This window comes from Aythya ferina, assembly GCF_964211825.1.
Source record: "Aythya ferina genome assembly, chromosome: 3".
NCBI lineage: Eukaryota > Metazoa > Chordata > Aves > Anseriformes > Anatidae > Aythya > Aythya ferina.
Genome location: NC_140298.1, coordinates 110,695,497 through 110,718,347, shown reverse-complemented (window position 1 = coordinate 110,718,347; position 22,851 = coordinate 110,695,497). Strand labels below are relative to the sequence as shown.

The following is a 22,851-nucleotide window of genomic DNA, read 5'->3' as shown; positions in this document are numbered from 1 at the left end:
ATAATGAAAGACAGATCTTGCCAGTTTAGCCAGCATGGAATTTTATTAGAAGGGCAAAAAATCTATAGTGTATTACATTATTTCTTTTTATTTCTAGAAATGTCAAACGAATTCCTTAGCTATTCCATACAAAGTTCAATTCACTCCCACCAGTTTGAACTTATATAAATTAAATATCTGGTTTTGGATACAAGAGAGTTTAAATCCATCAAGGGGAAAAAGAAAAAAGAAAAAAAAAAAAAAAAAGAGAGAGAGAGAGAGAAAAAGACTTTCAAAATCTAGCTTGTTTCTTCATGCTGATGTTCAGTGTAGTCAACTCAAAATGTGATCACAGGTCCCCTAAAATGTAGGTTTTCAAAGACAGCATTGCTGATACCGTTCCATTGTTTTTCCTTCAGAGTACACATTCTGCAATTTTTAAAGGATTTCTAGTTATGTTCATAGCAAGGAAGAATTAATTTTAATATGAAGTAAGGGCACGTCTGCCTTTGAAATTTATTACAGAATAAGTCATTTTCTCTACTCATTATGTAGGGAACCTACATAAGTACTTTAGATTCCCCTGTATACATCTCAGTTTTACTAGGACAGATCTGTTTCTTTATAGAATATACGTGAGTCCCAAGATTAGCTGAGGTATTTAATTTTTTCATTTATATGAGAACAAAATTTTCATAATTACAATTTTTTAGCTTCAGGCATGACTTCCCACACAAAGGATAACCTAAATCCAAAATCTAGGTGCATATCTTTCTATAGCAGTGTTACTCAGCTGGTCCTGAGAAAGCCAGCTCAGGAGTAAGAACCCATATAGATCCACTAAGAGCATTCTTTGAGAGTCTAATACAGCCCGTTATTCAACTAATTACACAGAAAAATCAGAGCTTGTATATCACCACAAAACACTGCACTGTGACATAAAGACAGAATCACAGAATTTCCTAGGTTGGAAGAGACCTCAAGGTCATCGAGTCCAACCTCCAACCTAACGCTAACAGCCCTCCACTAAACCATATCCCTAAGCTCTACATCTAAACGTCTTTTGAAGACTTCCAGGGATGGTGACTCCACCACTTCCCTGGGCAGCCTGTTCCAGTGAAAGACACACTCAAACTCTTAAGTTACTGGATAAAACCTTCTCCTCCAAGAAAAAATACCTGTGTTTATTGCTGAACGAGAAGCTGTCTGTAACCACACCCACATGGATTTTTAATAGTGTATATATATATATATATATATATATATATATTTATAATAATATGAAGAAAATGCTGGCACACTAGTGGCCAGTACATTTAAAAAGATCGGTCAGAAGGGGAAGAAATGTTGTGAAGACTTGCAGCCACAAAGAAAACCAAATATGCATCAGCAGAAGAGTTGAGATTTCCTTGATAGTCAAAATACTGATAAGCACATACGGGTAAGTGAGTACATGCATAGAATCCCACACTGACTGGAGGCTATGCTCACCCACAAGAGCTGGTGCTCACCCACAAGTGGAGCTTCTCTTAGCATGAGTTCTGAACCAGGAACAGTGATGTGATGTTTCACAACTATCTAAAAACATTTGTAAGCTTTTCTTTTTCAGCAAGTGTATGTACTCTCGTATTTAAGGTTTTTCATTACATATATCTGGAAATCAACAGGTTACTTCTCCCATTTTGTGATACTGTCCTCACTAAATAATTTCAGCTAATTAAAAAATGACTACCTTTACCAACAAGCAATCAATCTTTCCTGATGATTAGCTTCTCTCTCTTTTGAAGTAGAAGCTGCTAAGATTCATGTCTGTGTACACACATATATGTCCATGTGTATATTTGTATTGACTTGCAAAGAAAATCCATAGTCAAAACAAGTCATATAAATCTTCTCATATAATGTGCTGCATTACTGTTCCTTTGCTTCCCTCTAGCAAAAGTATGATTTTCTTGTAAATTGTAGTATGTGCACCAGTTAAGAGGTGCAAGTTGATCTTTTTTTTTTGTTGTTGTTGTCGTTATTGTTAATTACAATATATTAAAAAACACATTGAAAAGGGTCGTATGCTTCCATCAAAAGGTATGAAGTTTACATACTGTGGATTACAAAGTCTTTATATTAACACTTGTTAATTAATAGTTCTGCATTTTTACATAATACCACTGTATCATTAAATGTGTATATAACATTATGTTGGAAAGGAAAGGAAGGAGGAGTTCTATTTTGCATATATTCAATGTCTAATTAGGTTTCATGTTTGGGCTTTTGACCCTGCTTTCAGCTGGGAGCCTGAATTAGTGATTGAATTTCTGTTCGGCTGGTGACCCTACTTGCAGTGTCACAGCCTGCGCTAGGAGAATCGGTTCTTTGGGAACCCTTGGCTCACGGTACTGTGTTCTCCTTGTACTGACGACGACTCCCTGGGAGACTCAATTAGGGTAGGATCAAGTTAATCTTTCTTGCACCAAACTCACTCTTAAATTTCAGAGGCCTAATGAGGCAGGCCTTCAAAAACAAGTTTCATATCAATGAGATGAAGTAGATGATCTTAAAGGCTTTCCGGGCATAGAAGTCATGTATGTAATTTGGCACATAAAACAAAACTGGCAGATTCTCCCTCTGGAGTCTTCAGAAGCATCTGCTTTGTCTGCTGACCACACAGGGAATTTTGATGTTCACCTTGGGAAGCCTTACTGGTGAGACACACAACATGAATTAGCAAGTCAGATGCTTGTGGGTGGTGGGCTTGAGCCTAGGTTTGCTCCGTCCTATTTTAATTCATATCTCTTATAGGCTACCGGCGTACACATTTCACAAATTTTGACATATTTACTCATTGAAAGAACAGGAATAAATAGGTGGAAAAGAGAGAAGAGATAAGATGAGGCCTGAATTTAAATGACTGTCATGTATAAAAAATCAAACTTACATTCCCAATGGCATCACCTCTGAATTTTGCCCTTAGAATTTACATTTTATCATCCTCATCAAGATCCCCAAAATGCTTCTCTTTCCTTCCCTTCCAAAACAACTCTAAGCCTTGCAGCATAAAATATAGTATAGCCACCCAGGCACCAAGCATAATAAAATCTAGTAACAATAACTCAAATATGTGTCTCCTTGTCTGAGTCACTTTAGAGACATCCAGAAACATAAATATATGTTTTCCCTGAAAGGTAACAGTTTTCTTCCTTTTAATCTGAAATAAAATTCTGTCCCCATCTCCCAGGGAACGAAAGGTGACAATAAGAGCTTGACAATGTTCAGGAGACGTGCTTTTCACATTAACATTGCCAACAGCTGCACCATAAATACTGGGTATACGGAAAGTGCATTCAATCATTATAGGAGGTGCAATTTAAAATGTGAAATTCACTCAAATAAATCAGAAGAAAAGAGTAAAGGGATCAAAGTCTCCAAAACCTCATATGTACCGCTTCTGTGTTCCAGCTTTATTTGCAAGGAATTCTAAAATCTACTGGAACAAAATATTCCCCTTAATGTTCTGTAAACCGCTTATGAAATACCAAGCTTTGTTCCGTTCATCTTCCCTTTTCCTGTGCTACCCCCTTGCCAGACGTCGAAGAGCTCATGCCAGATGTCTGCGAATTCATGGCTTATGAAGGGCAGGACTGGATGAGTGAAGGAAAATCATGCACAAAAGACAAATATACTACCATCCCCCAACCTCCTCTCCTTTACCGTCCCCACCACATAGTTAAACATATTCCACACAGAGCTGGAAGCCAATATGAGCATCTTGTAATTATTTGAGATATTGCACATGCTGCTGGACCTCGTGCTTTCAGCCCTGGAGGTCCCCAGTTCTGCTTCTGAGGATACTTGATATAATGGCATCGATTGCATGCTCTCTGCTAGGTTTGCTCTGCGTGTTGGAGACACTAAGGAAGGGGCTACAGAGATGCTGACAGTAGTCCTTGCCAAAGAAACCCTGCCAGTGAAATAATGCTCGTGCCCTGCTGGTATATGCAGAGTGCCCCAAAATCTGGGAGGGGGGCAGGAACTGCAGCAGTGAGTCAGGTTAATGTTCTTTCTATCCTTACAACCCCAGATACCTGGTGAAAGAGTATAAGGAGAAGAGCAAGCATAGGATGGAAAAACCTTCCAAAAAAAACGTCAGTGAAAATAGACTCCTTAGCCAGTCTCTATCCAGGACACACATTTAACAGACCATCGTGAGCATAGCTGACATTTCTGAGGTAGACCTAGTGACTATTTCAGGAGCAGATGGGAAATGCCATATTCCTCAGTGGACTGTTAACAAGAAAACAGCCTGAGATAATATAAAAATTATTATTCACTCTCTAAATTTCATAAAAGGAATCTGATCTGTACCACAGATACTAAAAAATCTTCTATCAATTTATCAGTTCTCCATATAAGACTTTTTGCTTCAGTATCCACATTCTTGAACGTTTCATACAAGATAATTGAGGTAATTTCCTAATATCTCCTTTTAACAAAATTAGTTCCATTAAAAAGTGAAGATAAAGATGGGGGGGAGAGAGGAAGATATAGAAACTACTATAAAACGTAACTGATTGATTGATAGTCTCTTTAATAGACTGATCTAATGTGTCTAATGTGTCTGTGTCTAATCCTAGACTCATTTGAAACCAAAAAAAAAAAAAATGTATTGCCAAAGGATAGACCATTTTTATAAGCCAGAAACTTCAAGACTAACAACAGTTTTCATAGACACATTTTAAAGGCTGTCCTTATCAATTACTAGCATGGCCAGTTCAAACAAAGAGGATGAGAAACACATGAAGTACAGAATAAAAACTCCCAACCTCCAGTAGTCACCTAATATCAGGAAAATCTATTCTGGAGTCATTGCTCCATTCTCTCTGTACTTGTGAAAGATAACTTCAAGCTACATATTTACAAGTCTAGTACCAGTCCTCTTTCCTCAAACCACAGTACCAGACTTGGTTGGAAAAGTCACCCTGACATTTTTCTGGGATCACTGTAAAACAAGGCTAAGAATTAAGGCTGGACAAAAACACACTACAGATGGCCCCAGAAAGCAGTCCATGGGGATGTGCATTTGTAAATAAAAGCGGAGTATGAGGAATTTTTAATTCTGAATCTCCCATTCAGTTTTTCCTTTTATTGCAAATAGTGTACTTTTGAATCAAAATACACAAACTGCCTCTGTGTCCTGACATTCTCTTTCAGTCTCTCAGGGCTGCTGGAAAGGAATGGTCTTTTGATTTATTTTGCCCTTCAGAGCCTATTACTCTTATCCATCTAAAGTACATATGTTCCTTCTACACTGTATAAAGAAATGTTTTCTCGTTTCCAAACAATATGCATTTTTTTAATGACACCCTAGTCTTTACAACATTTTCTATTTCTGAAGCAATTCTAAATGAATGAAATGAAAAATAGGCATATATAGAAAATTTAGGGTGCTTTCAACATAGCATACAAACCACTGTATCGTAAATGACTATTTTATAAAATGATGCAGTCCTGGTTGATTTCAATTGCAGTTAAAAGTAAAATAAAGCCATTTCCTGGTTGATTTCAGTTGGAATTGGAGATAGTTTTTCAATATGACCCTTGGCAGTTCTTAAAAAAGTGGGGGAAAGAGGCAGATAAGGTACTGAATGAAATAAATGTATCCAATCTGAACCCAGTTACTTCAGAAGTTGATAGCATATTGGAAAGGCAATGCACAACCGGCAAGCTCAGCCATAAGAAACTTAATGATGGATGAAAATGAAAAACGTCAGGATGCCTATTTATCTGTGAGAATTAGAATCCTTTAAACAAGTTATGAGTGAAAGAGCTGTAGCTAAACCGGATTTTAAGCCAATTAGAAATGAATGAAAAATCTAATTTAAATGGACATCATCTTTTACTAATATTAGAAAAACAATACTTTCTACATTTTATTGGAGGTGATAAATTTATTGTGACACCTGAACAGGACAGCTATTTCATACTACAAGACAGTTTCTTCTGCTTAACAAATAGCCAAAACTATCCTTCAGTTTTGAATTTTATTTCCTGGCAGTGAATCACTCATAATGGTGAATTTTTTTTATTACTTTTACCTATAATAGATGGGTTAAAAACAAGCTTTTATTGGCATAATCAACAATAACAACAAAAGTTTGGACTGTACTGCATCATTATATCATTATATGTAGGGAACTTTTGTCTAACAATTCAAAATTTAAGCTGTTCATCTGCAAGATGTATGATAAGTTATAGGGAAGCTGGATTCTGGTCCCATCTGTATCTCTGAAAATGTATACACCTTTACATACATAGCATTATAATTGGTCTGGTCTACTACATCTAACTTCCCAACATGTTTGTCTACATTAGTTGGTCAATATATTGTGCATGACACTCTTATGCATTACATCAACAAATATTATCCTTTAAAAAAACACAGGTGAGAAAAACTTTGGGCTGTGAACTCCCTTTTCTCCCTTCCTACACACACAGAGACTGAAGCAGAGAGAAGCAGAACCTGCAAGGTCGAAGACATTATCACAGCCAGCCTCCTGGTCTGCCCACAGGGGTGGCTGCCCCCTTCCCAGGCTGGCAAGAAGATGCGTGGTGAGCAAACGGGAAAGTTTCGTAACCAGCAGGGCTTTACTCTGCAGCCTCTATGTGCAACAGTGGAGAAATGAGTCCTTAAATCTTTTCTTATCTGAAGACTGGAGCTCCCTACAGAACACCAAGTAGGGTGGTAGCAGGCAAATTTTGCTCATATTCCTCCTGTGGAGGGATAGATAGAAGATGCTCATAAGGACCAGGAATGGGACATGCTGTCCTACCATCTAATGCAGTTCAAACCTACTGATTTCAAGTGGGGGTTCTGTGACACAAATGACATCAGGGATATGCCCTTCTGTAACCTCATTAATATGCTACTTCCCTGGGAAGTTGTAGATCACAAGCAAAACTGACACCAGACTATGAGCAATGATAATTCTAATCCACAAATAAATAAGGTACTTAGTACTGCTGTGGTCTGTGGTACGTCATTACACTGAATTGTTTTAAGGTCAAACAGATACTGTAAGAGTATTTAAAAAATGGATACATATGAATTGGATATGACCATATTTTCTGCAGAGAGCTATTATAACAAGCATCATTTTTCTTTCCTCCATTAACTCTGATCTGCTGCAGTTTTAATGTACACAGAAAGACTTAGATTATGCTGTGTTCAGTATCTGCAGTATCGCCTAACACAAAAACAGGTGAATCTGGTTGACAGTAGATAAGAAAATCATTATTTTTTTAAATATGTATACCGAAGCACAAAGTCATGAAACTGAGAAAATTAGAAATTTTAGCATGAACAATTTATGCTGTCACCCAAAGCAAATTTTTGTATTTCTAACTCTGAATAATTACTAAACTTTTCCTCGGAAATTTAAGAGATACGTGTTTTTATTCTGAAAAGAAATACAAAAGCAAAAGCTTACAACAATACTGCCACTTGAGTGACTGCTTTTCCCGTCCACAGTATAAGCTTATTTTAACACTGAATGGAAATCTTCAATTGGAATGCCACAATGTGTTACTTTAATTCCACATATGTAGCTCTTCACCATCCTTACTTTTCTAGTATTGCATTATTTATTTTTATTTTGCTGAGGACATCTAATCCAATGCTAGGAGCACTTGCCTGGTATAATTGCAAATACTTCTAGTCCTTGAAGAAGCTCTACAGAGTAGACAAATAGAGTAAAAGAAAAAAAAAATAAACAAATTGAAAATCTCCCAGCAAGTCCTTTTTCCCTGACAGCAACTGTTTCCCTAATCCAGATTTCGGGAATGAGATGTTGTAGCAACAGATGTTCCCATATACAGACTCTTAATATGCTGAACATTTATAACTTTGAAAAAAAGGCCTTGGAAAGATTGCTGCTTATACAGCTTTCATTATCAGCGTCCAAGTCAGGTAGTTTTCAGTAGATTCCTTCCCACAATAATAGGGAAGCAGGGCTGGTCTGAGGGATGTGGACAACCACTGGAGGCCCAGGTCATGGAGCACAACGGGGCTTGGAGGCACAGTTGGGCGTAACAGAGGGGGAAAGTGAGAGAAAAGGCAGGCCAAAATCTTGCCTTTATTGATGGTTTTCAAGGTCATAATTGTGGCTCTGCCAAAAAATAGGGAAAAATGCATCAAAAACTTTCTTCTGTGGAGCTCTGTGAAAGAGCAGAAGGAAGGAAACTGCTCAGAGTTAGAGATCAAGATCCTCACTGCAGAGAAAGGTGATGTTTTTCAACCCATCTAAATGATTCAGGCTCCTATGAACATTTCAAAATGGAAAAAAAAATATCAAGAGATGAAGAGAAAAAGTAAGAAGTCTGGGAGATATAAAGAAGGTCCCTGGATGTGTTACCCTGATTCATGCGTTGTGCCTTACCACGTGCCATAGGCTGCCTTGCCAGCTTCTGAGAGAATTCCTTCTAGTGACTATTACATGCAGAGCCACAATCCAGGTGTTTTTAGAAGAGCCTGGGGCATTTAGCTGATGCAAAACATCCTTACAGGTAATTTCACCATCTGCTAGTTGGCACCTCACAGAAAGGGGCACACAGAAGTTCTTGCAATGCCTTACAAGTGGTAGAGTAAGCTATGGTTGGGTGAAAAGCCACTTATCTTCATTGCCAACTACACATCCACACCTCTTCACCTCATTATGAATTTGAAACTCTTCTAGGATCAAAGCTGGAGACAGGACCCTGCACAACCAGGAGAAGGACCATTGGAGAATGGCTTTGCAATTTCCCTTTCTGAGCACCACTGACAGCACTTATGTTGCTATTGAGCTGTATTTCTAACAACATCAAGAGTTTTAAACCATCCTCCTCATCACCAGTTCTGCTACACTGAGCACTGCAGAATACACTTAGCATATGCAAAGCTAATTAAAAGAAAATTCTAATTATTACCTTTCTCTTTCTGAATCCATACAGCATCATAGATTGAGAATTAATTGAAAAATAAAATTAATTATGCATCAGTATTTGTCTGAGGTTATCAGCAGACAATCTATGTAAAATATGATATCTGGTTAAATATAGGTCACCTATTAATTAATAACATTATGACCAAACTAATGGATGGAGGTCTTAGTAATCCATAATAATGGCATTAATGAGAGCCATGACTTGCATCTAAAATACATTAATGTGCAATTTGAAGAAATAATTGTATCAGAGTAGCATCCGTTTACTCTCATCAAGCCCAAGCCTTGTCAAAAACACAGGTTATTCTCTCTTAAAGACAACATATCACTGGTAACATTCTCTTATTGATGCATAAATATCTACACTCCCAGTCTGGCACCTTTTGAGGAGAGACCATGCCCTGTTTTATTGCTCAAGTTCTATTAATTATGTTTATTTATAGAAGACAGGACAAAAATATTTTAAAAGCAGTGAGTGAACTCCTGTTCACACTCTTTGGTGTTGAGAATGATGTCAATGTAATCAGCATTTTTAATTATGTCCTTGAAATACAAGAAGTTTGCAAATCTCTTAGATGTTAAAAACAGAAGAAGAAAAAGAAAAAGAGGCAAGGAGTCATTTGAAATAAGAATCCATTCCTTAGAAGGAAGCCCTAATTTACAGACAGTCCTGATTACTGTTGGTTTACCAAGACCTTGCTGAAACAGAAATGATTTATTTGTGGCATGACCTTGACAAAAATACTCCCTTCTTCAAGGAGAAAATTGAAAAGTAATAGCTGCCAATGACACATTAGTATTGAAACTCAAATCTGTGTATGCAGATTTGTTGCTTTTTTTTTTTTTTTTTTTCTTCTCTGAAGTGGTAAGAGAATGTCTCTTGAATTTCATTCATTTAAGATTCAAACCTCTCAGGTACTGAGCAGTGCTGGAAGATGCTGAGTACTATGAATTTTTCCCACCATCACCACAATCATCCCCTTTGGGAGATAACGAAGCTTTGGCCCAGCTTCCTGCAAGATCACATCTTTAGTAATTAGTTACTTGATCCAGCTCACTATGAAGTCGATGCAAACCTTACTCTTGATTTCATTAGAATTGTACTGAGCTCTCAATAAGCTATGTGAGTTTCACCTGCATAAAGACTGTGGGGTTTGACTTTAGATTAATTCGCATCTTTTGAGGGGCCAGATTTTGCAAATTAAAAAAAATTTCTCAGTTTTGCTGAAATCAATGCAATTCAAAGGAGGTGCTAAGCTGTGAGTTCAACACCCCATCTGTACCCTGCCTTTTGCAGTAGCCATAAAATTATTCTAGGAGAATGGATTATGGCAGTCTTGTGCAAGCAGATATGCTTAATGACTCTTTTAGCTAATCTGCACAATTGCCTCAGTACGTAGGACATGGTTCTTAAAAATACTTGCCAGTGTGCACAGCAAATGCTTTAAAAGTTAAAAATCTCTAATTAAATACATGAAATAGGGCTTTGGGGGAAACAAAAAGCCCAGCATACAATTAGCATCCTGTAAAGTCTGAGGTAAAGCAAGATCATCATATTGTGCCCCCAGGTAGCTCACATATCTCTACCATTTTACACATCTCATATTAATAGGCCAACTGAGTGAGAAATCGAGTAACAGTAGCCAAATCACAGATAAAACTCCAGGAGAATTTCTGACAGATTGCAACATAATTCCACTCTTTTTGTTTATTTGTTTGTTTGTATTTTAGTTGCCAGACTCTTTCACAGATCCATTTTTTAATGCAGCAATTTATTATTTGTTCCTTTAATGGTTTCATAAAATATTTACAATGGTCTGTTTAAATAAAGGAATGACATCATGCATAAAAAATGAAAAATAATGCATCTGTAATAAGCCAGAGGTTACATTTAATGAAACAATGCCCATAAATGAAATTTCATTGTGAGTGCTGATGATGCTCATTTCAGATGAATGCACTTTGTATTTATTAGTTTTAAGCGTGTTCATCCTCAGCTTTTGTAATCAGAATTACAATATCCACTCAGATGAGAAAAGTAATTAAATCATTAAGACATTCTTTCTTAGGGCTGGGTGATTCTATGGATACGCAACAGTTGGTTGGCTCCAGCCCTAAGCCCCTAGTGCAATAGATTAATTGTTTTCTCATTATTTTCCAGGGGGTAACTATCCTCATAACAATATGCAAGTACAGTCTAAGTAAAGGCTATGAGCCTTGTGTGCACAGCAGCAACATGTGTATATATCCTTGGGCTATTGGCACAAAAGGCAGCAGATGTCATGTATGAAAAGCAATGGAAAATTACTTGCCACATCATGACTCACGAATGGCTAAGAGATGGCTATAGGACACCGTTAAGGTTTGGCAGATATTTGACCTTCACTCCATTTGTTTAACCTATATTCAGTAGATTAGATGCAATGTTGTACATATAGAATTCACTTGCATATATAAACGTTAATAGAACCCCTTCCACAGAAGAATAAAGTATGAAGTCTCTTTTCAAATATTCAATTGTTGTGTCCTTATGTGTTAAAAGTTTCCCAGCAATTGTCATGGAAAAGCTAAGACTTACAGTCCGTTATGGTTAGTACAAATATTATAAATGCATCTAATGTCACAATGGGCCTTCTGCAGAATGACCATGACTATTGAGAATATTTTGATGTGGCCCCCCCATGGCATCAGCCCAGTGCCACAATATAGGAAAGTTTCAAACTCCCCATTCTTCCGTGTCTCCTACATCTCAGTCCCATGTATTTTGCATTCCCAGTGTAGAGACTATAAAAATCACATTGCCAAGGTAGGAAGCGAATGATACTACCAGCATGGTGAGGTTATGGGAGCTGATGGAGGAGTTAAAAACTTTCTAGCATTATTTATAAGTCTACTCTTATTTTGGTGCTTCAGTAAGTCTGTAGAGAAGGAATTTCCAGAAAACACACTCCCATAGTTAAGATCGTAAGTATTATTTCCAGATGTCCCTGATTCACTTATGGACTTGTAAAGCCCCTACCACTGGTGCCTATAGTCATGTCATTTTAGATGTATACAGTGAAGGTATCTACATCTCAACTCCATGTTCTCTTTAGAGTTAATGAAAAGAAGTAACTCTTAGAGGGATTGATTCATCTGATCCTGAAGCACACTCCTAAAATAGGTCAATGCTCTACAGATGCCCATCTTGACAGATTAATCCTATTCTCAAGTATTATCATTTTCTCCTAAATGTATGCTTACTCTCTATCACAAAATAATAAATTTTCCAGTTGTGACTTCCACTGAAAATTAATTAGATTTATAACTCTAAGGTGCTTTAAACATTACTGTTATACATAACCACAGAGACTGAAAAAAAAAAAAAAAAAAGAAAGATAGTGTTAATATAATGGTAAGGTGCCAAAAATAACATTAATTCAGACATCATGAATATTCTGCAATTCTTCTTGTAAGGGCTCTGGTGGAAATCATTGTTTCCCACGGAATACTTTCATATTTTAAAATATTCCACCTTCATATGAGGACAACGTAAAATTACATGAGGAAGAGAGAAGAGAGAACAGGACTGGCATTCAAGCAAGACCAAGGATTAGGCCTTTACCTTAGAAAACACATTCCTATCCAAGCCAGTAGCCTGAATCAAGCACAGCGAAGACTTGAAAGTGCATCTTCTACAGGTGTCTGGGCTATCGACTATTCTGTGCACTCAGTCTCTCTTTTTGATGAGAGATTCCATTTTGAGCCCAAGAAACCATTTCCTAGTAAAAGATTAATCAAAGCCAACATATTTCTGCCAAAACTTTCTGTTTCAACAAATTGACATATTTTACCAAGAAGCATTTTATCAGAAAATTCCCAAACAGCTTTACTTCTTACTTTTTGCAACTTAAAACAGTAATAATCTTTGTATTTCACTAGAAAAAAAAAAAAAAAAAAAAAAAAAAAGTTGGAACAGCTATTAGAAACTTCCTTTTGTATCCTATTTTGACATTTAAGTGGTAAAGAACTTAAAAGTTAATAGTAGCAGATTACTGAGTTTCTTGTTCCTCTGCTCAGAAAAAGAAAGGGGAAAGAGCCCTTGCATAATAAGTTGATTTTTAAATGTTCCATTTAGACTTTGATGTTCATCATTCACTGAGTTGAATGTTAGTGAGTACATTTACATTTTCTGTGAGCTTTGTGTTAAACTGGGTAAGTAAGAAAATGTTTTTTCAATCGTGTATGACTCTTTATTTTTATTTTCCCTCAAACCAAGAAAAGCACTGAAAGAATCTATGTGTGAAGATTTGAGTTTCAAGCTTCAAACATTTTGCTGCATTTCTGTTCAAAATAATAATAAAAAAGTAGTTATATATATTTTTAAACAATAGAAAAAAGTGTTCTTTTGACATAAACCCATAACTCAGAAATAGCTAAAGGAATTGTATCTCCAATTGTATCAGCTCCTCAAATATACTATTTTCCCAGATACAGACAAGCATGAAAAATGTCAAGTTCCTAAATGAGTGTTTCAGAAAGATATCCAATTTTTAGGCCCTTAATTACTACATATATGACTGGTTGCTGCTATTAAAGAGCAAGTGTAAGCCACTGGTCAAAATAATTGCATTATAGGATACACCATATTTTTAGTCATCATTTTGACACCTGACAAAGCATTGAATTGACAGTGAAACTATAAATTCAGACTATTAGAACTTCATTTCTGACATTAAAACAGGAAAATCACATTGTTACAAGGACAGAACAAGTCCTCTGATCAATATGCACCCAGAAGATGTTATTCCACACATGAAAAATAATTTAAAAGTCATTTTGCTCAGATGTCTGTATGCTCCTTTGTCTTTATTAACTCACTAGTTTAGAGGATACTAAAATACTTGGAAGCATCCAGAGGAGGTCAACCAAGCTGATAAAAGGTCTGGAAGGCACATCTTGTGAAGAGAGACAAAGGACACTTGGGTTGTCTGGTTTGGAGAAAAGAAGACTGAGAGGTGACCTCAGAGTTCCCTGCAGCTTCCTGAGGAGGGGAAGTGGAGAGTGAGGTGCTGGTCTCTGCTCCCTGGTCACTGATGGCAGGGTCACACGGGAACGGCACAAAGCTGCACCAGAGGAGGTTCAGGCTGGACATTAGGAAAAACCTCTTCACCATGAGGGTAGCCAAACACTGGAACAGGCTCCCTAGGGAGGAGAGTCAGTGTTCAAAAGGCATTTGGATAATGCCCTCGATAACGTTTTAACTTTAGTTTAGCCCTGATGTCATGAGGCAGTTAGACTCGATGACCTTTGTCGGTCCCTTCCAACTGAACTATTCCCTTCCCTTCCCTTCCCTTCCCTTCCCTTCCCTTCCCTTCCCTTCCCTTCCCTTCCCTTCCCTTCCCTTCCCTTCCCTTCCCTTCCCTTCCCTTCCCTTCCCTTCCCTTCCCTCCCCTCCCCTCCCCTCCCCTCCCCTCCCCTCCCCTCCCCTCCCCTCCCCTCCCCTCCCCTCCCCTCCCCTCCCCTCCCCTCCCCTCCCCTCCCCTCCCCTCCCCTCCCCTCCCCTTCCCTTCCCTTCCCTTCCCTTCCCTTCCCTTCCCTTCCCTTCCCTTCCCTTCCCTTCCCTTCCTTTCCCTTCCTTTCCCTCTTAATACGGAGATAATGTTAAGCTTTCTGTAACCTGCAAGCAGTTTGTCTCCCTGAGTTTTTAAAATCTACTAACCAAACAATACTATCTTCCATCAGGCATAGATCTAATTGACCCTTTCAATAATATATAAATTCTGATTAAATTCTGATAAATTCTGACAAGGATATTTTTACATTCTTGGGGAGAGCTAATAACTTACAGTGCACAGACAAACAGTTTAAGATTGACCACTATTTTAAATGTTAGGTTATAGTGAAAATTCTTAATGATTTTTTGCAGTATATTTGAGCTGCTGTGGTGAAGCTGTTACCTTTGCAGGTAAGAAAAGCTGTAACAGGAACAAAAAAAAATCTAGAGGAGATTAACTACAGAAATGTGCTGATCAAAAGCAATAACATGGATGGGTAAAGGGTTCAGAAGGAGAAACAACGGAAGAAAAAAAAAAAAAAGCATGTTGTTGAAGGCTTGCACAACAAAGAGGTTAATACAGCTAGAAAATCAAATAGGTATTAGGAAAATGGACCTGCATTCATCCTTCAGCCTGACTAAGGAATTTTTATAGTGGACAGCAGTGACTGCAACAATAACAAAACAAGCAGGTTTGGAACTTGCCATTGGAAAAATTTTTGAACATTTTTCCTTTAGGAAAACCAAACTGATGGCTTCCCAGATGCTGTACTGGAAGGATCTTGTCCATTTCCCTTTCTCCCAGTTGACAAAACGCTTCTATGGCCACAGCTGGAAAGCTGAAAAATTCCACTGCAGTTTTCTCAAATGGAGTTTTCCACCAAATCTTTGCCACAAAAATGCTGGGGGCTTGCCTTCGCATCTTGCTTATTATTTTAAACATTTTTTTCAAGGGATATAATTTCCATTTTCTCATCAGTCATCAGTTAGTAATAAACATTCTGTCGTTTAAAAATGGTTTCTGTTTCTTACAAATCTCTACAACATGAAAGTGAGCATTTTCAACAATCTTCGGATCTTTCTACTATGTAAGTACAAACAGAAACAGGGTAAAACTGAAAACACTCTCAATTCTCAGACCTTAACTGACAATGTTAAAGGCAACTACTCTGTTTGGTGTGAAAAAAAAATATGTTTTATATAATAGAGCTAGAACTTTCTCCTGTGTTTATGGGAACTATTCAGAGTTTCCTTTATAAGGCAATACTTATATACGGTGTCAAGACTCCCCTTAAGTGCCATCCGAACTGCATCCAGATATACATGACAAGGTAACACAGTACTTTTATATTTTTCTTTAAATTTTAAAAAGAAACATTAAATTCATGTGTAAGTAGCAATAACTGAAATATTTGCTCTACAAATTCAAGGCTGAATTTATTAATTCAATAAATTTTGTCCTTTCTTCTACCTATGAAGTCACCAGAAAAATCAGATTACTTTATACGTACTTACTCAGCATACTGCTGAATGAGACCAAGCCCTAATGATTCTATATTAAGTATGTATGTTTTTTTTTATAATTTGATAAAATATTGGTATTTGAAAAACAAACAAAAAAGCAACACATTCTCCAGAATTGGGAAAATAATTTATTTGAAAATTTAAAGAAATTACTTCTAAAAGGTGTTTGAGCTATATCTATTTGCAAATGTTGGCTATATCAGCCTTACTGCTACGAATTCCCTACTGCAGCTTCATGAACAGCTATCCAAATCATGCAATAAATAGCATTAGTTTCTTGACCATGTGACCTAACTGTGCTAAACCACTTTCCACATTGGCACAAATACAGCTTTGATTAAATAAACTTTCTGTACGGGTTTATAATTCACCAGCTCTAAACAAAGTTTTACTTGTACAAATGTTCACAGACAATAATGGGAGAACATGCTGAACTGAAATCTATTTGGACAACTTTTCAGCAGCAGATTTCCATACTACCCAGTCATCTCTGTTAGTTTGTGGCGCACAGTGTCTGACAACTGAAAAATATGTAAATTGCTCTATACTTGTTATGAACACTCCTCCAGATTTTGTTCAAAAGCTGTAACAGACTGGGCTGCTCAGCATAATTTTTTGAAGCATTTGCAAAGCTTGTACCAGATCCTGCCCTCTTTCCATATGTATACCCCTCATTTGATTTCCATGGCAGAAATGCCCATTTAGCTACATAAGGAAAGTCATTTAACCTCAACTCCATTTCCCTCAACTCTATTTTCCTCCCATTATACACACACACTACACAGAAATTTTCAGTCCTGGTTATTATTTATGGAGAGCTTTCAGGATTACCTTTTACAGCTGATTTATAAAAGTAATCACCTGCCTCAGACCAAAATGTAGCACTTGAACTTAAAATGCTTCTTCTGGTTTGAAAGATGTCATCTGCTTCAATAAAGTCCTTTGTAGGAAGTACGGATAACTTTTTCAGATAGAAAAAAAATCCAAAATTAATTTAAAAATCAAAATAATCCTTTTACTGAAACCACTTAAATATGTATGCAGCTTGCATTGAACAAATATTTTATTTGCAATTAATTGTATAATGAGATATGTGTATTGTGAAAATATATACACATATTTCATTGTCAGCCATTGAACCTGTAATAGAGTTCAAAGTGAATTCTCTTCTTTACATACGTCTTTAAAAAAAGGCTTGATTCCACCTTAAAAGGACACATTATGCTAAATAAGACTGATTTGTGCAGTATCAAAACCACATTCAAAATCAGTCTCCCAGATATACAGATCATTTTTTGGATCCTGCACACAGTCCTGCTCTAATGGTCTCCACTCTGCAAAGGACCCTCTACAGCGTCTGTCAGCAAAAGGGACTGGCTGGTAGAAGGCAGAAGAAATTCCTGGGACAATGAAAAAAACTTAGAAATGGGCAACTTTTAATACTCATTCCCAGCTTTTTACTTGGTACCTTGACCTGCTAAACCTCTGCAAACACTGTAGCAACCACACTGTAACTTCTACTTGACTTTGGCATCTGACAAACAGTATGTTTTGGCATCCAAACAGTAGAACAGACCCTTTTATCTTAAATAGCCAGTTCAATGGTACGGATATTACATTTGGTTTATTTTTCTTCTATATAATTAAGGAGGCTGCGTTTATTATATAACAGAAGGTGGCATTCCAGATTGTTTGCATGATGTAGACACAAGGGTTTCATTTTTAGCACACTTCGTAAGTATTTTGCATAGACAGATGAAGATGTACAACACACTGTAAGCAAAAGCAACATTTCATGCCTTCATTTCATAATTAGGCTTAGCTCTTAACAAGTCACATTCTAATTCCCACCAAGCAAGTATGAAGAGGGCATCTGATCTCAAATACCTTATTCATGCAAAGAACAGGTTCAGCTAAAGTGCAACAATGAATAAAATATGGGAAACGTATTTCTGAAAGGTTATTTTACTGTGTCACCAAGTTAATTCTGGCACAAGATGACTCAAACCATCTGCAGCTTGAACAAGAAGAATTAAACATTTTGACAGGTCTGAAACCTCATACTTTGATTTTCCATTTTTTAAAATCCCAGTTTAATTCCACCTCACTCCTCCCTTTTTTCCTAATGCGCTCTTTGCCATTATCTCTCCATTAAATCCAAGTACTGAAAGCCCCCCACTGTTTGACACTCCTAACCATAGGTTGCAAAGGTTGAAATGAAGTGCATGTTAGTTCGAGAACAGTCACCTTGCTCAGAATGCAGACTCCAGAACTTTTTGCAAGGCTGACTTGAGCAACCTAAACATATTACCCACAGTTTGTGTGGGTTTGAAATGCAAATGTTTACTTTCTACTGTAACATAAACATGATTTGTTATGCAGGGCACTGACACTTCTTATCATACCTCTAAGAAATGGTATAACTGCCACCCTTAAACACATTTCTTAACTCCAGGATACTTGAAATTTATACTTTGGATAACAACAATGTGTAACAGTGAATGCATAAACCAATATATACTGACCCTCATTTGAAAACTTAGGATCTAATTCAGGAAAAAATCTGTGGCATATTCTTCTGTTTAAGTAAGCATTTAAATATTGCTATGAGGATGGAATTCCTAATGTACTTATGATGTTATATAGTTTCACTGTATCCCAGTCTTAAATATTTTTTCTTCCCTTGTCCCTTTTCCTTGCCATCTGCCTTTCAGTGTTAATTACATCTATCTGTCTAAAATTTTGCCACATGCTGCATTTTTTATTGAGCCAAATGATACAGTGCACATGCACTTTACTGGTGAATTTATGGCTAGAGGGCCCTCTTTTTTCTATCCTTTATGGGGAAGAACAGTTCTAGTTTTAATGCTTTGGCACATAAGCTTTAATAGCATCCATGCATCTGCTTCTGAGCTCCTCACTTAAGCTCCCTGTGCATCATCCAAGATGGAAGCTATAATGCAGAGAGAACATTTCCTATCACTTCATTTTTACACTTTTTTCTCAGTACTTTTTCATTACTGCTGAGTACGTAATCTTAAAACCTGGAAGATAAGTGAAGAAGATAAACCAAAGAAGGTACCTCCCTCAAACGGAAGCCTCCAGCGTTCCAGGAATGAAATTCAAGAATTTCAAGCTAGGAACACAGAGACCCAAACTTCATGTCTGTTCTAGGAATCTGGGTCTTCCCTACTTCTGAGTTTCTGGACTCTGAATGGGTGACAGAATTTCTTTCTGCTACTGTATTTCCCATCTTTAAGTGCTGTAAAAACAAATATTAAAACAAAACAAAACAAACAAACAAACAAAAATAATCTTAGCCAAGCAATTACGGGCAAATAATTTTGCTTTTCCATTAAAATCTGAATTACATATGTCTAGATTTTTTTTGTTGTTTTTAATGATTGTTGCTTAATTTGTAGCTGATAGCCCCCAAAAGTTTTTTTTTCTTTTTTTAAATCCAAATTAGATGCAATTTCTACATGAAAGAAAAAGGCAGTACACAGTTTTAAGAACATTCCTTAAATGTATGGGCCAATCCAATAATCAGTTTTAAGGAATAAAGCTATTAACATTTTGTAATGTCAACCAATTCCTTTTTTGTAAACACATTATATACTTCTGTTTGAATTTAATCACTTCCTAAGCAGCTAAATAATTATTTCAAGCTAATGAGAATTAGTTTTGAAGTTGTTAGTAGAAATGAGAAATCACCATATCCATATTAGTGCTTCATAGTCCTAAATAATTGATACCTCAGTTCACATTACCGCTTGGAGGATACTAGCAGCAAACAAAATTATTAGTTTCATTTTGTCAGATAACTTGCAAAGCACAATTTCTTATGGTTTTTAAGAGCATGTATTTTGAAATGAAAATAAAACTAAACTTCATTATGGAAAAAAAAATAAAAAAAACAGCCTCCAGATTTAGAAGCACAATGTTCTACATTTTGTTGTGAAGATGTAATAAAGAAGCAAGAACAGAATCATAAGAATTCAGTGGCAACATGGAGTACTGAGTACTCCAGACGTTTTTAGTTCCTTTTAGGAATAAGCCCTAGAGAACTTTTTTCTTTCTTGCATTCAAAATCTGCCTTATTTGCTTCCAAAGAGAGCTATGCCTGGTTTGCACCTCTCAAGACTGGGCTCATTGCTCCCAGTTTGCCGACACTTCAAGTGAGTTTCTCTTTTGTTGTCGTTGTGGAGTGTGCTTTGTGGTCAAACAGCTTTCCCATTATGCTAACAGCAGTGATAGATGGCACTTCTTAGGCTGCCAAATATTTCACAATCCATAGTATCTTAAAATTCAGGAAAACATGAGCATGAATGTTTCCAGTCCAAAGTGTTACAAGGACAGCATGGGAACACAAGCAGCCAGCCAAGTTCTCCTCTGTTTATAAACCAACAGAATTGCCACTTCAAAAAAAATCTGTTGATTTACAACAGGTGAGAACTTCTGTAGAAGCAATATAATTAGCTTTTGATAACATACTATTTTTCTTTAATGTTCCACGACTCAATGATGAATACACTCTTGTCTCTTCATCTTCCTATGAAATCTGCAGTAGTTTATCCTTCAATACTCATTGTCTCTCTCTGTACATACTAATATTAATAATCCAGATACCATGCTTGGGAGTAATAATCCCCTAGGTTTTATAACTTCCTGAGGTTCCACTTATTCACCACTCTTCCCTTCTCACTTCTTCTTAAGAATGTACCATATTGACTGGCAGTTCCAGACAAGTTTCTCAGGGCAGCCTTTCCCAGGCAGTAAGTCTTTAGTCCTTACTCAGTTTAGTTATACAAGTTGCCGGTGGCACAGGTTTCTCTGCTTTCCCTGAGAAATTATTCTGTGGTCTATTCAAACTCAATGTAAGATAGCTTTTTTCTTTATTTATTTTTTTTTCCGTAAGGTTGATGTTTTTCTCAACTAACTCAATTGCCTTTGAAAAAAAAATATCTATTCTTTAACATTCTTGATGCCTTTCCATGCATCATTCTACAACCCCCACTCCCACATAATCACAACTTCATGTAATTAGCACTTTCATCCACAATCACACTTCCTGTAGCCCCACAGCTATTATGTGCTTGTGATAAAAACACTTTCTACTGTGACATTCTTTGCCAGCATAAGTTCACTGTTCTACCTGAGCTGGTCTTGTTTCCCACATCACCGTCTGCTACCCAGCCATCTTACACCTACTTCTTTCTCTGGGTAGGCTCATAAAGAAAGATTTGTCTGAAACAGACAAAATCTCTACTCTTTAGCTTTCTAGCACAGGATGCCATGGCCCCTTCTCCACTCATAAACTAACACATGACAATCCTCTTCATGCCCACGCTTGAACTCTTCAGCACATCGGCCACATCTACACTGCCAATAGGGAATGCTCCCTGGCACAAGCTTGTTTCTGGAGCATGCAAAGGAACAGCTTGGGAGACTATGTTACCTCAGGCCAGAGGGATACCAAGAATCCTCAGGAATATACAACTGTCAAGTTACAATATCTGTGCCACTGACCTTGATTTCTTCAAGTATTTGGATAGACTTACTAGAAACCAAATAGTCCAAAATTATTTCGTCAGAGTGAAAAGGTCTATTTTCTCTTCTGTTCACAGGGGTCTCAAGAATTATAGACTTTCATTAAGAGAAATGTATAGTAGGAAATATCTGTTCACATAAAATGTACCTGAACAAGGAATATAGATTACGGGAATTAGAGTCAGTGGGTAGTGGTTTACTTCACATAAAATCAGAGAGGGCCACATTCAGCATGATATCCTTGGTCTGGAGCCCATAAACAAAGGTTGTTTTAGAAAATTTTTGAAACACAGCATGACTCTAAATTCCAAAAATCTAAACAAATTCTAAAAAGAAATAATTTAAAACACCTGCATTCCTCAGATCATGGTGAACTTACTGTTTCTATGCTTTAAAATCTCTTTTAAAAACACTCTGTTACAATCATGAGACATGCTGAATTAGATGAAGGGAATGATGTCTGTGGCTCAAATAGATGCCAAAACAGAATAAGAAAAAACGGAAGGAAGCTATTTTGATAGACTTTGTCCTTTTATATACTGTAACCTTGAGCTATGCTTCAAAATGCATCTTTCAGATCACTTTTATCAGTGGTGTACTGAGTGCTCTCATTGCCTATTTCTATGTCCAGTCTGTGTCTGAATCAAACACAATTCTGGTTTTGTTAATACTAAATAAAGATAATTATGGGTTGTCAAAAACACTCCCAATGAAAAGTATGTTTCCTTAGAAACATTTTTCAATAGAAAATTTTCAGTTCTTTCAAAATATTGGTTTTCAAGCAAAACTGAATGTTTCCTTTTATTTTGAGCAGTAATATTTTATCTGTGATTCTGTGATTTCTACTTTTTTTCTTTCTCATTTAATCTTTTTGATGCAAAACACATATTAACAAAATAAATTTTGGTGGAGATCTTGAACAAAATAAATTATTTATCAATTTACTTTGATAATTTCATTTTTTTTTCAATTCCTATCTCTTAATGTCTTCCTTTATCATCATAGTCCTTTACCATTATTTTAGATGACTCTTGCTGGGAAAATTCTTAGAGACTGTAGAGTCTTTGCACACTGTGATGTTTTTATTGGAAATGGATTATTATTTAGGAAAAAAAAAAATGATTGAGAGGGCAGAGAGCCTACATAGAAGAAATATTACAATGAACTTCTATTCAAGTAGAGTTCTAAGAAAAGTTTTGCCTGATTATTGACTTCACATTTCAGCCAATTTTTAACAGGAATGTGGGACTAGAAGGGATCACCTGTGCTACTGAATGTTGCTTCTGC

General features: G+C 36.7%; 1 protein-coding gene across 10 annotated transcripts in view; it reads right to left on the bottom strand.

Annotated features, from left to right (window-relative positions):
• TDRD15 (tudor domain containing 15) overlaps nucleotides 1-22,851 on the bottom strand; it is a 135,203-nt gene that overhangs the window by 64,938 nt on the left and 47,414 nt on the right. For 4 of the 10 annotated variants that reach the window (XR_014691368.1, XR_014691373.1, XR_014691374.1 and 1 more), the window contains one exon: nucleotides 13,178-14,138. The exons of 1 other annotated variant lie outside the window; for it this stretch is intronic. The gene's annotated coding sequence lies outside the window, so the exon portion shown is untranslated. Of the gene's footprint in view, nucleotides 1-13,177; nucleotides 14,139-16,845; nucleotides 16,976-19,096; nucleotides 19,277-22,851 lie in introns of those variants that run through there. 5 more of the 10 variants (XR_014691371.1, XR_014691372.1, XR_014691375.1 and 2 more) reach the window with 3 other exon arrangements.